Genomic DNA, 19167 nt, shown 5'->3' on the forward strand with positions numbered 1-19167 from the left:
TTATTAAAGGGCCCGTGCGAGGTTTGGCTTAAACATAAAGAACGTTTGGCTCCAACACCCTCCCCAATTTTGCCTGCAGACCTCATTCCGTTCCTTCCGCTGTTAACCCATAACACGCCGTTACTCAGTGGTTCCATCTGGAATGTTTTGAAAGAAGTTAGACTTAAGGATTTAATTGAGGACGGCTTACCTATTTCTCAAACACAGCTTCATGCATTAGCTCCTTCTGTCAAGCCTCACTTCCTCCATTACGCGCAATTTTATAGTGTTATTAAGAAACTGCTATCAATTGCCAACCCATGTCGTAAGCTTACAGCTTTTGAGAAGGGTCTACTTGCGAAATTACCGTCCCAACGAAAAGTCTCATGCTGTAAACGAATGCTTGCGGATTATGCTGACATTGACAAACCCCCTTATGTCTCTGCTTGGGAGAAAGAATTGGCCTTGACCTTTTCTGAGGAAGATGTAGATTTTATCTTGAAACGTAGTTTTGGACAATCTAGGTGTGTGCGCTTACAGGAACTCCACTATAAAGTTTTAACTAGGTGGTATCGCACGCCGGATTGGCTCTTTAGACATGGCCTTAAAGATTCTAATAAGTGTTGGCGCTGTAATTCTGAAGTAGGCACGATGTTACACATCTGGTGGTCGTGTGATCTAATTGAACCATTTTGGAGAGAGATATCAGACTTTATTAACAGACTTTTCAAAACATCACAGGTGCTTTTCCCGGATCAAGTCTTTCTCACGGGCCCTGCAGGTTCTTTGAGTCCACATAAACGAGAGCTGTGGTTCCACTTGATTGGCGCAGCAAAGTCGCTGATTCCCTTACACTGGTTAAGTTCTTCCACCCCAACCTTTCAGGCATGGCTGGAGAAATCACACCAAATTGCTCGTTTCGAGGAGTTAGTGAGTTGGAAAGATAGATCTCACGATCGCTATGTCAAGGTTTGGAAGAAGTGGTGGAACTTGGTATCGTGATTCCTTCTGGGATTTCTTCCTTTTGGGAATCAGGTCCTCTTTTCTTGCTTCTTTACTTCTTTCTTTGTTGCCCCCCCCGCTTGCCTTCTTATGCTCGCATTTGAAGTTTTTCAGGTAGTTACTTAATACTTATACAGAATGACCTACACAACTGTATGTTCTTTTGACATAATGTGTTTTATTATACTCAACTTATTTGTTGGATTTCGTTTACTTGTTTTATTGGAATTTTCAAAGAAATCATTGGTGTTTATATCTTTGACTGATTACACCTAATGTCACTGTACTTTCTTGTGTATAAATATAAATAAAGAATAAATAAAGGTCCCCGATTCAATTCTGGGTTTTGTCACACCCTCGTTTTAAACATTGAACAATTGACATGAATGTTTTTGGGTTCTTTCTATATCCTAACTGAACCGAGCTTTCCTTCTTGCATAATGCGCAGGTAATCCTGGAAATGGGGGGGGAAGTCCCTCTTTCACATCAGTCATTAATGTGAGAAAGACTAAATAATGCAAGGATCCGGAAATATTCAGCAGAATGCTGAATGGCAGAGACATATATTACCACACTTCTCCAAGAAGCCTTACCTCTTCTCAGTGTTCCCTCCCGAAGAACCAGCTGCCATTTTCTTTGCTGCTCGCCGAATAGCGTTCACCTCCAAAAGCACGCAGCTGCATCACCAGAAGACATGTCCTAGGTGCACAACAGCTGTGGCTGTCTTTTTTTAGCAGATAGACCCTGCTCAGCTACATTATATTGATGATTTTAAGTGGGTATAGAGTCAGAGCTCGACTCTTGGCTGGTCAAAAGCAGATGGCAATGTCCAATGAGCTCCAGGCCCCACTGAATGTCATTTCTCCCAGGTCTCCCCCAGGTTCCAATGCTGTAGAAATGTTATACCATGCTTCAGCTGTAAACCTTTGTCTCTTAAATAAAGGCCGTTATTTTACCTTAACGGTCCACACAGACAGAATGTAGAAGGGGTGTTTGTGACAGACATCATAGCGGATCCTCCAGATTGTGATTGGATTAGTCTTTGGTCTCCATTCAAGTGCGCATTATTCAGAACTCTTGTCTTCACAAGAAAATCCCTTGCGGAGTCACGTACTTTTCAGGAGGGTCACGCGGAAGTTACACAGAATCAGGTCACTGTAAGCTAGGACCCTTATTACTGGCTCTACAGCCAAGCAAGCTGAGTCAGGCTATATAGTCAGAAGTAAAAGTGAAATTGCCATTGGGAGCCAGCAGGAATTTCTCTGCACTGGTGCTATCGCCAGCAGGAAAAAAATCAAACCACTGTCAGAAGTCGGATTCGAACCCTCACCTCCAGAGGAGACTGCGAACCGAACGCAGCGCCTTAGACCGCTCGGCCATCTTGACATGGGATTAGTTTCCTCAGTCCCTGAATGTCGCGCGCATGCACGCTATTTGGAATCAATTAACTACTCATTAGAAAATCATCCCTCCTATGTACATTCTGTACTCATGGGAATTTTCACCTTGCCTAAAGATGTCCCAACTAGTGAACGGGGAGACAGCAAACCCCAGGACAGAGGCCGAAATAGCTCAGTTGGGAGAGCGTTAGACTGAAGATCTAAAGGTCCCTGGTTCGATCCCGGGTTTCGGCAAATAAATTTTGAATACAAATCCACTAACAAAAGAAAAGGCCTGCTACGTTTCTTTCCAATTCGTTGGGGTTTCAATCGAGCGTAGCGCACTGCTGGAACTATAGAAAAAAAAAAAGGTTGAAAACAGTTCTTTCAGGAGAAGACAATGTGCTGCGCGGATGCCGAAATAGCTCAGTTGGGAGAGCGTAGACTAAAGATCTAAAGGTCCCCGATTTAATTCTGGGTTTTGTCACACCCTCGTTTTAAACATTGAAAAATTGACATGAATGTTTTTGGGTTCTTTCTATATCCTAACTGAACCGAGCTTTCCTTCTTGCATAATGCTTAGGTAATCCTGGAAATGGGGGGGGGGAGTCCCTCTTTCACATCAGTCATTAATGTGAGAAAGACTAAATAATGCAAGGATCTGGAAATATTCAGCAGAATGCTGAATGGCAGAGACATATATTACCACACTTCTCCAAGAAGCCTTACCTCTTCTCCGTGTTCCCTCCCGAAGAACCAGCTGCCATTGTCTTTGCTGCTCGCCGAATAGCGTTCACCTCCAAAAGCACGCAGCTGCATCACCAGAAGACATGTCCTTGGTGCACAACAGCGGTGGCTGTCTTTTTTTAGCAGATAGACCCTGCTCAGCTACATTATATTGATGATTTTAAGTGGGTATAGAGTCAGAGCTCGACTCTTGGCTGGTCAAAACCAGATGGCAATGTCCAATGAGCTCCAGGCCCCACTGAATGTCATTTCTCCCAGATCTCCCCCAGGTTCCAATGCTGTAGAAATGTTATTCCATGCTTCAGCTGTAAACCTTTGTCTCTTACAATAAAGGCTGTTCTTTTACCTTAACGGTCCACACAGACAGAATGTAGAAGGGGTGTTTGTGACAGACATCATAGCGGATCCTCCAGATTGTGATTGGATTAGTCTTTGGTCTCCATTCAAGTGCGCATTATTCAGAACTCTTGTCTTCACAAGAAAATCCCTTGCAGAGTCACGTACTTTTCAGGAGGGTCACGCGGAAGTTACACAGAATCAGGTCACTGAAAGCTAGGACCCTTATTACTGGCTCTACAGCCAAGCAAGCTGAGTCAGGCTATATAGTCAGAAGTAAAAGTGAAATTGCCATTGGGAGCCAGCAGGAATTTCTCTGCACTGGTGCTATCGCCAGCAGGAAAAAAATCAAACCACTGTCAGAAGTGGGATTCGAACCCACGCCTCCAGAGAAGACTGCAACCTGAACGCAGCACCTTAGACCGTTCGGCCATCCTGACATGGGATTAGTTTCCTCAGTCCCTGAATGCCGCGCGCATGCACGCTATTTGGAATTAATTAACTACTCATTAGAAAATCATCCCTCCTATGTACATTCTGTACTCATGGGAATTTTCACCTTGCCTAAAGATGTCCCAACTAGTGAACGGGGAGACAGCAAACCCCAGGACAGAGGCCGAAATAGCTCAGTTGGGAGAGCGTTAGACTGAAGATCTAAAGGTCCCTGGTTCGATCCCGGGTTTCGGCAAATGAATTTTGAATACAAATCCACTAACAAAAGAAAAGGCTTGCTACGTTTCTTTCCAATTCGTTGGGGTTTCGATCGAGCGTAGCGCGCTGCTGGAACTATAGAAAAAAAAAAAGGTTGAAAACAGTTCTTTCAGGAGAAGACAATGTGCTGCGCGGATGCCGAAATAGCTCAGTTGGGAGAGCGTAGACTAAAGATCTAAAGGTCCCCGATTTAATTCTGGGTTTTGTCACACCCTCGTTTTAAACATTGAACAATTGACATGAATGTTTTTGGGTTCTTTCTATATCCTAACTGAACCGAGCTTTCCTTTTTGCATAATGCGCAGGTAATCCTGGAAATGGGGGGGGAAGTCCCTCTTTCACATCAGTCATTAATGTGAGAAAGACTAAATAATGCAAGGATCCGGAAATATTCAGCAGAATGCTGAATGGCAGAGACATATATAACCACACTTCTCCAAGAAGCCTTACCTCTTCTCCGTGTTCCCTCCCGAAGAACCAGCTGCCATTTTCTTTGCTGCTCGCCGAATAGCGTTCACCTCCAAAAGCACGCAGCTGCATCACCAGAAGACATGTCCTAGGTGCACAACAGCGGTGGCTGTCTTTTTTTAACAGATAGATCCTGCTCAGCTACATTATATTGATGATTTTAAGTGGGTATAGAGTCAGAGCTCGACTCTTGGCTGGTCAAAACCAGATGGCAATGTCCAATGAGCTCCAGGCCCCACTGAATGTCATTTTTCCCAGGTCTCCCCCAGGTTCCAATGCTGTAGAAATGTTATTCCATGCTTCAGCTGTAAACCTTTGTCTCTTACAATAAAGGCCGTTCTTTTACCTTAACGGTCCACACAGACAGAATGTAGAAGGGGTGTTTGTGACAGACATCATAGCGGATCCTCCAGATTGTGATTGGATTAGTCTTTGGTCTCCATTCAAGTGCGCATTATTCAGAACTCTTGTCTTCACAAGAAAATCCCTTGCGGAGTCACGTACTTTTCAGGATGGTCACGCGGAAGTTACACAGAATCAGGTCACTGAAAGCTAGGACCCTTATTACTGGCTCTACAGCCAAGCAAGCTGAGTCAGGCTATATAGTCAGAAGTAAAAGTGAAATTGCCATTGGGAGCCAGCAGGGATTTCTCTGCACTGGTGCTATCGCCAGCAGGAAAAAAATCAAACCACTGTCAGAAGTGGGATTCGAACCCACGCCTCCAGAGGAGACTGCGACCTGAACGCAGCGCCTTAGACCGCTCGGCCATCCTGACATGGGATTAGTTTCCTCAGTCCCTGAATGTCGCGCGCATGCACGCTATTTGGAATCAATTAACTACTCATTAGAAAATCATCCCTCCTATGTACATTCTGTACTCATGGGAATTTTCACCTTGCCTAAAGATGTCCCAACTAGTGAACGGGGAGACAGCAGATCCCAGGACAGAGGCCGAAATAGCTCAGTTGGGAGAGTGTTAGACTGAAGATCTAAAGGTCCCTGGTTCGATCCCGGGTTTCGGCAAATGAATTTTAAATACAAATCCACTAACAAAAGAAAAGGCTTGCTACGTTTCTTTCCAATTCGTTGGGGTTTCGATCGAGCGTAGCGCACTGCTGGAACTATAGAAAAAAAAAAGGTTGAAAACAGTTCTTTCAGGAGAAGACAATGTGCTGCGCGGATGCCGAAATAGCTCAGTTGGGAGAGCGTAGACTAAAGATCTAAAGGTCCCCGATTTAATTCTGGGTTTTGTCACACCCTCGTTTTAAACATTGAACAATTGACATGAATGTTTTTGGGTTCTTTCTATATCCTAACTGAACCGAGCTTTCCTTTTTGCATAATGCGCAGGTAATCCTGGAAATGGGGGGGGAAGTCCCTCTTTCACATCAGTCAGTAATGTGAGAAAGACTAAATAATGCAAGGATCCGGAAATATTCAGCAGAATGCTGAATGGCAGAGACATATATTACCAGACTTCTCCAAGAAGCCTTACCTCTTCTCCGTGTCCTCTCCCGAAGAACCAGCTGCCATTTTCTTTGCTGCTCGCCGAATAGCGTTCACCTCCAAAAGCACGCAGCTGCATCACCAGAAGACATGTCCTAGGTGCACAACAGCGGTGGCTGTCTTTTTTTAGCAGATAGACCCTGCTCAGCTACATTATATTGATGATTTTAAGTGGGTATAGAGTCAGAGCTCGACTCTTGACTGGTCAAAACCAGATGGCAATGTCCAATGAGCTCCAGGCCCCACTGAATGTCATTTCTCCCAGGTCTCCCCCAGGTTCCAATGCTGTAGAAATGTTATTCCATGCTTCAGCTGTAAACCTTTGTCTCTTACAATAAAGGCCGTTCTTTTACCTTAACGGTCCACACAGACAGAATGTAGAAGGGGTGTTTGTGACAGACATCATAGCGGATCCTCCAGATTGTGATTGGATTAGTCTTTGGTCTCCATTCAAGTGCGCATTATTCAGAACTCTTGTCTTCACAAGAAAATCCCTTGCGGAGTCACGTACTTTTCAGGAGGGTCACGCGGAAGTTACACAGAATCAGGTCACTGTAAGCTAGGACCCTTATTACTGGCTCTACAGCCAAGCAAGCTGAGTCAGGCTATATAGTCAGAAGTAAAAGTGAAATTGCCATTGGGAGGCAGCAGGAATTTCTCTGCACTGGTGCTATCGCCAGCAGGAAAAAAATCAAACCACTGTCAGAAGTGGGATTCGAACCCACGCCTCCAGAGGAGACTGCGACCTGAACGCAGCGCCTTAGACCGCTCGGCCATCCTGACATGGAATTAGTTTCCTCAGTCCCTGAATGTCGCGCGCATGCACGCTATTTGGAATCAATTAACTACTAGAGATGAGCGAACACTAAAATGTTCGAGGTTCGAAATTCGATTCGAACAGCCGCTCAATGTTCGTGTGTTCGAACGGGTTTCGAACCCCATTATAGTCTATGGGGAACAGATACTCGTTAAGGGGGAAACCCAAATCCGTGTCTGGAGGGTCACCAAGTCCACTATGACACCCCAGGAAATGATGCCAACACCTCTGGAATGACACTGGGACAGCAGGGGAAGCATGCCTGGGGGCATCTAACACACCAAAGACCCTCTATTACCCCAACATCACTGCCTAACAACTACACACTTTCCACATTCAAAAAAACCTCTATCAAAGTGGGAAAATACCTGGAAACCTTCTTTACTCCCCAAATGGATGGACACAAATCCCAATTTAAGCTCAACAAACAGTAACAACCACCCCTTTAAATCACGTTCCCCATGACAACCACAAATGGAATAGGCAATGGGAATTCCAAAAGCCCTCACCCTTAACTGTCATTTTGAGTGTGTGTGTGTGTGTGTGTGTGTGTGTGTGTGTGTGTGTGTGTGTGTGTGTGATGTGGTAAGACCTTCCAAAATTCACTTTTCTAGCCCTTAACATGAGCCCTTCCAAACAAAGTTACATGACCTTAAGCTGAGCTACCAGCAGAGATTGAGGCCCTTGGCATGAGTAGAGCCTTGCACCAGCAGTGTTTTTGGCACTTAGGGTGAGTTGAGCCTTGTACCAGCGTGTGTCCCTTAACATCAGGCGGGCCCTAAGTTCTGCGCTTTGCACAAAAGTTCCACATTAACTAGGCTGAATGGTACAAAGATTAGTAGGCCCGAGAACCAGGAACAGGTCTTGCAATGGCTGTCGGATAACGCTTAAAGCACATTGTCCACCAGCCAGTCAGCCTCTACCTCCTCTTACCCAACAGTCTTGTCCTCCTTCCACCCAAAATTCCCAATCTTCTCAGAACAATAACCCCAACTGTCCCTGCTCCCCAGAGCTGTTCTCCCTTCCTTTGACTGTACCGCAACCTGCCCCTCCATTTCGCGATTCCACGGACCTAACAGACGAGTATCTGTGTCCAGATGCTCAAACACTAGAGTCTCCTCCATTCCATCTCCGGTCGATTTGGTGGCGGATGACCAGCAACCCACCCTCATCGACGACGATGAGACGCAGTTGCTGTCAGGGCAGCCAGTTGACATGCGCATTGTGCAGGAGGAGGAGGCGAGACAGGAGTTGGAAGAGGAGGTGGTGGACGACGAGGACACCGACCCCACCTGGACAAGGCAGATGTCAAGCTGGGAAAGTAGTGTGGATGTTGAGGCAGGTGCAGCACCAAAAAGGGTAGCTAGAGGCAGAGACATGTCCAGAGGCAGAGGTCAGCTGCTTTGCCGAAGCCAGGCCAGACCCGGAATGTCCGAAGATGTTCCCTTTTGTACCCAGCCCAGAAAAACTCCCCCATCGAGGGCACGTTTCTTGAAGGTGTAGAGTTTTTTCAAGGAATGCGCCGAGGACAGATATAGTGTCGTCTACACAATTTGCCTCTCGAAATCGAGTAGGGGCCCTGAGAAGAGCAACCTGTCCACCACTTCAATGCACCGTCATTTGGAATCCAAGCAATGGAATCAGTGGCAGGCAGCAACGGCAGGACAAACGTCGCCCGCCGTTCATGCCACTGCCTCTGCTCACAGTGCTGGCGATGCACTCCAGAGGACGAGCCAGGACATCACTTCATTTGCCTCCGCCACTTTGTTGACTTCTCCCTCATCCTCCCCTGTTTCTGTCTTATCTCCTTCTCCTGCACCATCAAAGGCACCATCAGGCGCTTCTTTACAACAACCCACCATCTCTCAGACATTGGAGCGCCGGCAGAAATACACCGCTAACCACCCACCCACGCAAGCCTAGAACGCCAACATCGCTAAACTGCTGGCCCAGGAGAGGTTGGCGTTCCGGCTTGTTGAAACTCCCGCCTTCCCGGACCTGATGGCAACTGTGGCACCTCACTATGCCGTCCCTAGCCGTCTCAACTTCTCCCGGTGTGGCGTCCCCGCCTTGCACCAGCACGTGTCACTCAACATCAGGTGGGCCCTTAGTTCCGCGCTTTGCTGCAAGGTCCACTTGACCACCGACACTTGGACAAGCGCCTGTGGTCAGGGATGCTGCAGTGCTTATCTTTAATGACAGGCAGGGTGAATGTGGTGGAGTCTGTTCCCCGGGTGCAAACTGGGGTGGCCTATCTCCTCTCCCAGGCCAAAATTCATGGCAGGAGTAGACTGAAACCCTACGACGCTGCAACCTCCACCACAGCTACTAGCGGCAAACGCTAAAACACTGGTGTGGGGAGACGTCAGCAGGCGGTGCTGAAGCTCATCAGCTTGGGGGACAGACAGCACAGTGCCTCCGAGGTCAGGGATGCCATCCTGGCTGAGATGGCATTTTTTTTTCCCTGCTACACCTGGGGCCTTGCATTTTTACGCCTGTGATAATGGCTGGAACCTGGTAGCGGCTCTGGAGCTTGCCAGCCTCCAACACGTTCCATGTTTGGCCCACGTCTAACCTAGTGGTGCAAAGTTTTTTAAAAACATACCCAAATGTACCGAAGCTACTGTTAAAAATGCGGCGCTTGTGCGCCCACTTTTGCAAGTGCACAGGAGTCGCTGCTAGCCTAAAAACACTCTAGCAAGGCCTACATCTGTCCAAACACAGGCTGTTGTCCGTCATTCACACACGCTGAAACCCTACAATACCATATCTTGAGCAGGGTGTGTGAGCTGCACAGACCTTTGATGGAGTTCCATCTACAAAACCCAAGGGTTCCTCAAAGTCAGCAACCAAAGTTTCTGCACCATGAGTTTCCAGGGGTGGCAGAGTTATGGCTAGGGGAAGAGGCATGGATAGGGATGATGTCTAGGGGCAAAAGCAGTGTGGATGTGGAGGCAAGCTAAGCAGGAAAAACTGGGGGTACAAGCTAAGGCATGGACTGGGGTGATGTCTAGGGGCAAAAGCAGTGTGGATGTGGAGGCAAGCTAAGCAGGAAAAACTGGGGATACAAGCTAAGGCATGGACTGGGGTGATGTCTAGGGGCAAAAGCAGTGTGGATGTGGAGGCAAGCTAAGCAGGAAAAACTGGGGATACAAGCTAAGGCATGGACTGGGGTGATGTCTAGGGGCAAAAGCAGTGTGGATGTGGAGGCAAGCTAAGCAGGAAAAACTGGGGGTACAAGCTAAGGCATGGACTGGGGTGATGTCTAGGGGCAAAAGCAGTGTGGATGTGGAGGCAAGCTAAGCAGGAAAAACTGGGGGTACAAGCTAAGGCATGGACTGGGGTGATGTCTAGGGGCAAAAGCAGTGTGGATGTGGAGGCAAGCTAAGCAGGAAAAACTGGGGGTACAAGCTAAGGCATGGACTGGGGTGATGTCTAGGGGCAAAAGCAGTGTGGATGTGGAGGCAAGCAAAGCAGGGAAAATGGTGGCTAGAGGCAAAGGGATGTCCATAGGCAGCAAGGGCAAAGATGCAAAACTCTCCCGTTTCAAGAATTTTCCTGACTTGTTTCCCCACAAAACATTCCTGGGAGGAGGGCTGAAACACCACCCTCCTCCTCCTCCGCTGTTAGATTTACCCCAGCTACGAGCTGAAAACGCTGCAACACTGGTGTGGGGAGACGTCAGCAGGCTGGGCTGAAGCTCATCAGCTTGGGAGACGGACAGCACACTGCCTCTGAGGTCAGGGATGCCATCCTGGATGAGATGGCAATTTGTTTATCCCCGCTGCCCCTGGGGCCAGGTTTTTTAGCTTGTTGGAGGGCTCTGGAGCTTGCCAGCCTCCAACACGTTCCATGCCTGGCCCACATGTTCAATGTAGTGGTGCAATGATTTTTAAAAACATACCCCAAATTAGCTGAGCTAAGGGTGAAAGTGCGGCACTTGGACACCCACTTTCCCAAGTCTACAGTACCTGGAGCTAGCCGCAATACACTCCAGCAAGGCCTACATCTGCCTGAAGCACCTACTGTTGTGCGAGGTCACCACACGCTCTAACCCTAGATACCGTATGTTCAGCAGGGTGTGTGAGCAGCAGAGACCTTTGATGGAGTACCAGCTACAAAACCCAAGGGTTCCTCAGAGTCAGCTCCCTCACTTTCTGCACCATGAGTTTCCATGGGTGGCAGACTTATGGCTAGAGGCACAGGCATGGATAGGGGTGATGTGTAGGGGCAAAAGCAGTGTGGATGTGGAGGCAAGCTAAGCAGCAAAAACTGGGGGTACAAGCAGCCGGTGACATCATCACTGACAAGCACAGCTGTCTGTCAGCTGACAGGCTGACTTTCACCAAAATGAACAGACAATGGATAGACTCATCATATACATGTCAGTTACATGACAAATTTAGTGCAATTTGCAAGTCCAAGATGGTTTGGAGATCTGCGGAGAGGAATCTCACCACCTCTTGCGGGTGCCATCATTTGGAAGGCAAGCCCTGGGCTCAGTGGGTGAGAGCAAGCGCAGGATAATCGTCGTTTGGCCTGGCGGCCACTGCCTCTTCCACTGTTGACAGGGCTGGCGCTGCAGTCCAGACCAGGAGCCAGGACACCTCCACATCTGCCTCTGACACTTTGGGGAGTTCACCCTTATCCTCACCTTTTCCTGCCATTTCTCCTTTTGCCCGCGCCATCATGCGCCTCTTCCCAGCAACTCCCCATCTCCCAAGCCTTTCATTTCATGCTAAAGTACAGCGCAACCCACCCACATGCCCAAGGCTTCAACGGCCTCATCTCAAGAAATCTGGCCCAGGAGATGTTGGAATCCCAGCTGGGGGACACTCTGCCCTTTTTGGGCAGAGTGTCTACTGCGCCACCGCACTGTGCCGTCCACACCAGCACTTTCCCCCAAACATGAGGCGGTCCCTAAATTCAGCGCTTAGCCCTAAAGTTCCATGTGACCAGTTACGAATGGACAAGTGCATGCGGACAGGGACGCTACCTTTCAATTTGGGCACAGTGGTTGAATGTAGTTGAGGCGTGGACTGGGTCGCAAAATGTGGTGGCCTGACTTGTCTCCCCACACAACATTCCTGGGAGGAGGGCTGAAACACCACCCTCCTCCGCTGTTAAATTGACCCCAGCTACGAGCTGGAAACGCTGCAACACTGGTGTGGGGAGACGTCAGCGGGCCGTGCTGAAGCTCATCAGCTTGGGGGCCAGACAGCACACTGCCTACAAAGTGAGTCATGCCATCCTCGATGAGACGGCAATGTGGTTTTTGCCACTGCACCTGGGCCCAGGCATGTTGTCATGTGTGATAATGGCCGTAACCTGGGATTGGCTCTGTAGCTTGGCAGCCTGCAACATATTCCATGCCTGGGCCACGTTTTTAACTCATTGCTGCTAATCTTTTGAAAAAGGTACCCCAATGTTCCTGAGCTACTGGTGAAAGTGTGGCGCTTGTGCGGATAGTTTTTAAAGTGTATAGTTGCCGCTGCTAGCCTCTATGCACTCCTACAACGCCTGTACCTGCTGGAACAACGGCTGTTGTGCGACGTCTCCACACTGCTGGCACTAAACATATCATGTGTTGAGCAGAGTGTGTGAGCAGCACAGACCTTTGATGTAGTTCCAACTCCAAAACCCTCGGGTTCGTCAAAGTCAACTCCCTCAGTTGCTCAACCATGAGTGGCCATGGGTGGCAGACTTATGTGAAATCCCATCCCATCCATTGCACTGGACACGAAACATTAGCATGCGCTCAGCACAACTTCGGATATGGCAGATGCGTTAAGCAGGGTGCAGGGTACAACACAGACCAGGCCCGAGCACCAGGAACAGGTGTTAGAAATACTGCAGCATCTGCCATTTCCTTCCAATTTTGGGGTTTTGGACCCGCCACCGACTTGTCTGGACCTAAGTGGGGATCATGAGACACAGTTGCCATCAAGGCAAGCTGTGGTCATGTGCGGTTTGCAGTAAGGGGGCAGTGCGCAATTGGAAGAGGAGTTGGTGGATGACGAGGCCACCGACCCCACATGGACAGGGGTGATGTCTAGGGGCTAAAGCAGTGTAGATGTAGAGGGAAGCTAAATCAACAAAAAACCTGGGTAGAAGCAAAGGCATAAACTGGGGTGATGTTTAGGGGTGAAAGCAGAGTAGATGTGGAGGGAAGCTAAGCAGCAAAAACAGTGGGTAGAAGCAAAGGCATGCAAAACTCTACCCTGTTGGAAGACTTATTCCTAGGTCTGGAACACGTTAATGGCCCCCCTGGACAAATTACTGCCACTCAGGGGCCTAGTGTCACCAGGAGGGACAAGTATAGGCGCATGTTGTGGGAATACCTGGCCGACACCAGCTCTGTCCTCTCCGATCCCTCTGTGCTCTACAGCCTAAACTTATTTTCTCATCTTTTTTTCTGAACTGCACATCTCTTGCCTGCTTCCTTTGGGATCTTAGAAATGGTGGTCCACTTCCACAGATGGTAACTTCAATAGACAGTGTAACGGGAGTAGCTGAGGGATCGCTGTCTTAACCACTTTTTGGCACAAAATTAACTTCCAAAGCCAAATATGGTGCAAGTATATGATGCAAGGACACCTACACACCTATCTCTGACACATTGGGGAGTTCACCCTCATGCGCCCTTTTGGCCTGCACCATCATGCGCCTCTTCCCAGCCACTCCACATTTCCCAAGCTTTTCATTGCAGGCAGAAGTACAATACAACCCACCCCCATGCCCAAGCCTGTAACAGCCTCATCGATAAACTGCTGGCCCTGGAGATGTTGGTGTTTGTTTATGCTTCTGGAGACCCAGGCCTTCCGTCAGCAGATGGCAGCTGGGGCACCTCCCTATGCTGGGCCTAGCCGTTACTACTTCTCTTGGTGTGCTGTCTCTGCCTTGCGCCTGCATGTGTCCCATAACATCAGTCGGGCCCAGAGCTCTGCGCTTTGCTGCAAGGTCCACTTGACCACCGACACATGGACAAGCGCCTGTGGTCAGGGATGCTGCAGTGCTTATCTTTAATGACAGGCAGGGTGAATGTGGTGCAGTCTGTTCCCCGGGTGCAAACTGGGGTGGCCTATCTCCTCTCCCAGGCCAAAATTCATGGCAGGAGTAGACTGAAACCCTACGAAGCTGCAACCTCCACCCCAGCTACTAGCGGAAAACACTGTAACACTGGCATGGGGAGATGTCAGTAGGCCGTGCTGAAACTGATCAGCTTGGGGGACAGACAGCACAGTGCCTCCGAGGTCAGGGATGCCATCCTGGCTGAGATGGCATTTTTTTTTCCCTGCTACACCTGGGGCCTGGCATTTTTGCGCCTGTGATAATGGCTGGAACCTGGTAGCAGATCTGGAGCTTGCCAGACTCAAACACGGTCCACGCATGGCCCACGTTTTCCAACTTGTTGGTGCCATGTTTCTTTGAAACCTACACCATTGTGCCTGATATACAGGTCAAAGTGGGGCCATTTTCGTAAGTGAGAACTAGCCTCTGCTAGGCAGAAAACATTCAGAGCACACTCCTCTCATCTTCGCACCGTTGGCTGGCGGAGGAAGACGAGGGGGTTGGAGTGGCATCTGATGTCCCTATCCCACACGAGGCTAGAGGGTGCACTTCAGTGCATCCCATTGCTTCACCACAAATGGTGTGAAGGGGAGTGGAAAATGGAGGAAATGGAGAGTGACCCTTACAGTTGGGGCCAGCAAAGGCATGCCAAGTAACACACTGGCACACATGGCTGACTTCATCTTGGGTTGCTTTTCAACACATATTTCACATCATGAAGAACAAATAATACTGGATTTTTTCAAGCCTCGAACCCCGGTCTAGGTCTAATGTCTGTTCCTTTCTTATATTAGGGGAGAGGGAAAAAAAATTACTTCAGCGATACGTTTAGCGTACATAGACTGACTATTAATGTGTATCCCACTTAGTGTTGTTAGGGTTACACACCGTCACAACCTGGCTAAAGCTTCTATAGCTGTTAATAAAGTCAACATAACTTTACGGTATCCAAAAAGACAGCTGGTACCGACAGAGAGCAAGACAAATGTCACCCAAAGCTGTGAGCTCTGAACACCCACAGTGACTTTGGCGTCATCATCATTATAAGGGAGCGGGTGGTAATAAATAACTTGGCAGTGCCTAAAACCCAAAAAGCTTATACAACTATATTTACATTAAGATACACAAATGAAACTTTTCAGTAGCATGTCATGAGACAAGCTGATAAGCTCTTCCTTTGTGCAGTGCTATTTGAAAGTTAAACGCTGCCTTTATTTTAATTCTGGAGAAGGTGCAGACATTAGATTTAGAACATGTTGTCTTCATTGTCCAAATCCTCTATATAGGTAACGTGTTTTTCGGGCCGAGCTGTCTGGGAACGAGCTGGTGCAGCACTGACAACCTGGGTGAATATGGCAAGAGCCTGAGATGTAGGGTGAATGAATCCCCAAATTATTTGTGGAATTCCCAGTGAGACAATGGCACTGTATACCAGTATTAAAAATTGTGGGTGCACATAACCCCCATATATTCTTTGAATTCCCAGTGAGACAATGGCACTGTATACCAGTAGTAAAAATTGTGGGTGCACATAACCCCCATATATTCTTTGAATTCCCAGTGAGACAATGGCTCTGTCCTCTCCGATCCCTCTGTGCTCTACAGCCTAAACTTATTTTCTCATCTTTTTTTCTGAACTGCACATCTCTTGCCTGCTTCCTTTGGGATCTTAGAAATGGTGGTCCACTTCCACAGATGGTAACTTCAATAGACAGTGTAACGGGAGTAGCTGAGGGATCGCTGTCTTAACCACTTTTTGGCACAAAATTAACTTCCAAAGCCAAATATGGTGCAAGTATATGATGCAAGGACACCTACACACCTATCTCTGACACATTGGGGAGTTCACCCTCATGCGCCCTTTTGGCCTGCACCATCATGCGCCTCTTCCCAGCCACTCCACATTTCCCAAGCTTTTCATTGCAGGCAGAAGTACAATACAACCCACCCCCATGCCCAAGCCTGTAACAGCCTCATCGATAAACTGCTGGCCCTGGAGATGTTGGTGTTTGTTTATGCTTCTGGAGACCCAGGCCTTCCGTCAGCAGATGGCAGCTGGGGCACCTCCCTATGCTGGGCCTAGCCGTTACTACTTCTCTTGGTGTGCTGTCTCTGCCTTGCGCCTGCATGTGTCCCATAACATCAGTCGGGCCCAGAGCTCTGCGCTTTGCTGCAAGGTCCACTTGACCACCGACACATGGACAAGCGCCTGTGGTCAGGGATGCTGCAGTGCTTATCTTTAATGACAGGCAGGGTGAATGAGGTGGAGTCTGTTCCCCGGGTGCAAACTGGGGTGGCCTATCTCCTCTCCCAGGCCAAAATTCATGGCAGGAGTAGACTGAAACCCTACGAAGCTGCAACCTCCACCCCAGCTACTAGCGGAAAACACTGTAACACTGGCATGGGGAGATGTCAGTAGGCCGTGCTGAAACTGATCAGCTTGGGGGACAGACAGCACAGTGCCTCCGAGGTCAGGGATGCCATCCTGGCTGAGATGGCATTTTTTTTTCCCTGCTACACCTGGGGCCTGGCATTTTTGCACCTGTGATAATGACTGGAACCTGGTAGCAGATCTGGAGCTTGCCAGACTCAAACACGGTCCACGCATGGCCCACGTTTTCCAACTTGTTGGTGCCATGTTTCTTTGAAACCTACACCATTGTGCCTGATATACAGGTCAAAGTGGGGCCATTTTCGTAAGTGAGAACTAGCCTCTGCTAGGCAGAAAACATTCAGAGCACACTCCTCTCATCTTCGCACCGTTGGCTGGCGGAGGAAGACGAGGGGGTTGGAGTGGCATCTGATGTCCCTATCCCACACGAGGCTAGAGGGTGCACTTCAGTGCATCCCATTGCTTCACCACAAATGGTGTGAAGGGGAGTGGAAAATGGAGGAAATGGAGAGTGACCCTTACAGTTGGGGCCAGCAAAGGCATGCCAAGTAACACACTGGCACACATGGCTGACTTCATCTTGGGTTGCTTTTCAACACATATTTCACATCATGAAGAACAAATAATACTGGATTTTTTCAAGCCTCGAACCCCGGTCTAGGTCTAATGTCTGTTCCTTTCTTATATTAGGGGAGAGGGAAAAAAAATTACTTCAGCGATACGTTTAGCGTACATAGACTGACTATTAATGTGTATCCCACTTAGTGTTGTTAGGGTTACACACCGTCACAACCTGGCTAAAGCTTCTATAGCTGTTAATAAAGTCAACATAACTTTACGGTATCCAAAAAGACAGCTGGTACCGACAGAGAGCAAGACAAATGTCACCCAAAGCTGTGAGCTCTGAACACCCACAGTGACTTTGGCGTCATCATCATTATAAGGGAGCGGGTGGTAATAAATAACTTGGCAGTGCCTAAAACCCAAAAAGCTTATACAACTATATTTACATTAAGATACACAAATGAAACTTTTCAGTAGCATGTCATGAGACAAGCTGATAAGCTCTTCCTTTGTGCAGTGCTATTTGAAAGTTAAACGCTGCCTCTATTTTAATTCTGGAGAAGGTGCAGACATTAGATTTAGAACATGTTGTCTTCATTGTCCAAATCCTCTATATAGGTAACGTGTTTTTCGGGCCGAGCTGTCTGGGAACGAGCTGGTGCAGCACTGACAACCTGGGTGAATATGGCAAGAGCCTGAGATGTAGGGTGAATGAATCCCCAAATTATTTGTGGAATTCCCAGTGAGACAATGGCACTGTATACCAGTATTAAAAATTGTGGGTGCACATAACCCCCATATATTCTTTGAATTCCCAGTGAGACAATGGCACTGTATACCAGTAGTAAAAATTGTGGGTGCACATAACCCCCATATATTCTTTGAATTCCCAGTGAGACAATGGTACTGTATAGCAGTAGCAAAAATTGTGGGTGCACGTCACCCCAATATATTCTTTGAATTCCCAGTCAGACAATGGCACTGTATACCAGTAGTAAAAATTGTGGGTGCACATAACCCCCATATATTCTTTGAATTCCCAGTGACACAATGGAACTGTATAGCAGTAGCAAAAATTGTGGGTGCACGTAACCCCCATATATTCTTTGAATTCCCAGTCAGACAATGGCACTGTATACCAGTATTAAAAATTGTGGGTGCACATAACCCCCATATATTCTTTGAATTCCCAGTGAGACAATGGAACTGTATAGCAGTATTAAAAATTGTGGGTGCACGTAACCCCCATATATTCTTTGAATTCCCAGTCAGACAATGGCACTATATACCAGTATTAAAAATTGTGGGTGCACATAACCCCCATATATTCTTTGAATTCCCAGTCAGACAATGGCACTGTATACCAGTATTAAAAATTGTGGGTGCACATAACCCCCATATATTCTTTGAATTCCCAGTGAGACAATGGAACTGTATAGCAGTAGCAAAAATTGTGGGTGCACATAACCCCCATATATTCTTTGAATTCCCAGTCAGACAATGGCACTATATAACAGTAGTAAAAATTGTGGGTGCACATAACCCCAATATATTCTTTGAATTCCCAGTGAGACAATGGCACTGTATACCAGTATTAAAAATTGTGGGTGCACATAACCCCCATATATTCTTTGAATTCCCAGTGAGACAATGGCACTGTATAGCAGTAGCAAAAATTGTGGGTGCACGTCACCCCAATATATTCTTTGAATTCCCAGTCAGACAATGGCACTGTATACCAGTAGTAAAAATTGTGGGTGCACATAACCCCCATATATTCTTTGAATTCCCAGTCAGACAATGGCACTGTATACCAGTATTAAAAATTGTGGGTGCACATAACCCCCATATATTCTTTGAATTCCCAGTGAGACAATGGCACTGTATACCAGTAGTAAAAATTGTGGGTGCACATAACCCCCATATATTCTTTGAATTCCCAGTGAGACAATGGTACTGTATAGCAGTAGCAAAAATTGTGGGTGCACGTCACCCCAATATATTCTTTGAATTCCCAGTCAGACAATGGCACTGTATACCAGTAGTAAAAATTGTGGGTGCACATAACCCCCATATATTCTTTGAATTCCCAGTGACACAATGGAACTGTATAGCAGTATTAAAAATTGTGGGTGCACGTAACCCCCATATATTCTTTGAATTCCCAGTCAGACAATGGCACTGTATACCAGTA

At 47.6% G+C, this 19167-nt stretch overlaps 6 non-coding genes across 6 annotated transcripts; 3 read left to right on the plus strand and 3 right to left on the minus strand.

Moving 5' to 3' along the window:
* Nucleotides 1–2542: 2542 nt before the first annotated feature.
* TRNAF-GAA (transfer RNA phenylalanine (anticodon GAA)) lies at nt 2543–2615 on the plus strand. Its single transcript has one exon. It is a non-coding gene; the product is annotated as a tRNA-Phe (tRNA).
* A 1185-nt stretch (nt 2616–3800) lies between these two features.
* On the minus strand, nt 3801–3883 carry TRNAL-CAG (transfer RNA leucine (anticodon CAG)). Its single transcript has one exon. It is a non-coding gene; the product is annotated as a tRNA-Leu (tRNA).
* Nucleotides 3884–4058: 175 nt separating this feature from the next.
* TRNAF-GAA (transfer RNA phenylalanine (anticodon GAA)) lies at nt 4059–4131 on the plus strand. The gene has a single exon. It is a non-coding gene; the product is annotated as a tRNA-Phe (tRNA).
* A 1184-nt stretch (nt 4132–5315) lies between these two features.
* TRNAL-CAG (transfer RNA leucine (anticodon CAG)) lies at nt 5316–5398 on the minus strand. Its single transcript has one exon. It is a non-coding gene; the product is annotated as a tRNA-Leu (tRNA).
* A 175-nt stretch (nt 5399–5573) lies between these two features.
* Nucleotides 5574–5646, plus strand: TRNAF-GAA (transfer RNA phenylalanine (anticodon GAA)). Its single transcript has one exon. It is a non-coding gene; the product is annotated as a tRNA-Phe (tRNA).
* Nucleotides 5647–6829: 1183 nt separating this feature from the next.
* On the minus strand, nt 6830–6912 carry TRNAL-CAG (transfer RNA leucine (anticodon CAG)). The gene has a single exon. It is a non-coding gene; the product is annotated as a tRNA-Leu (tRNA).
* Nucleotides 6913–19167: the final 12255 nt, after the last annotated feature.

The sequence above is a fragment of the Leptodactylus fuscus genome, chromosome 1 (assembly GCF_031893055.1).
Source record: "Leptodactylus fuscus isolate aLepFus1 chromosome 1, aLepFus1.hap2, whole genome shotgun sequence".
Classification (NCBI taxonomy): domain Eukaryota; kingdom Metazoa; phylum Chordata; class Amphibia; order Anura; family Leptodactylidae; genus Leptodactylus; species Leptodactylus fuscus.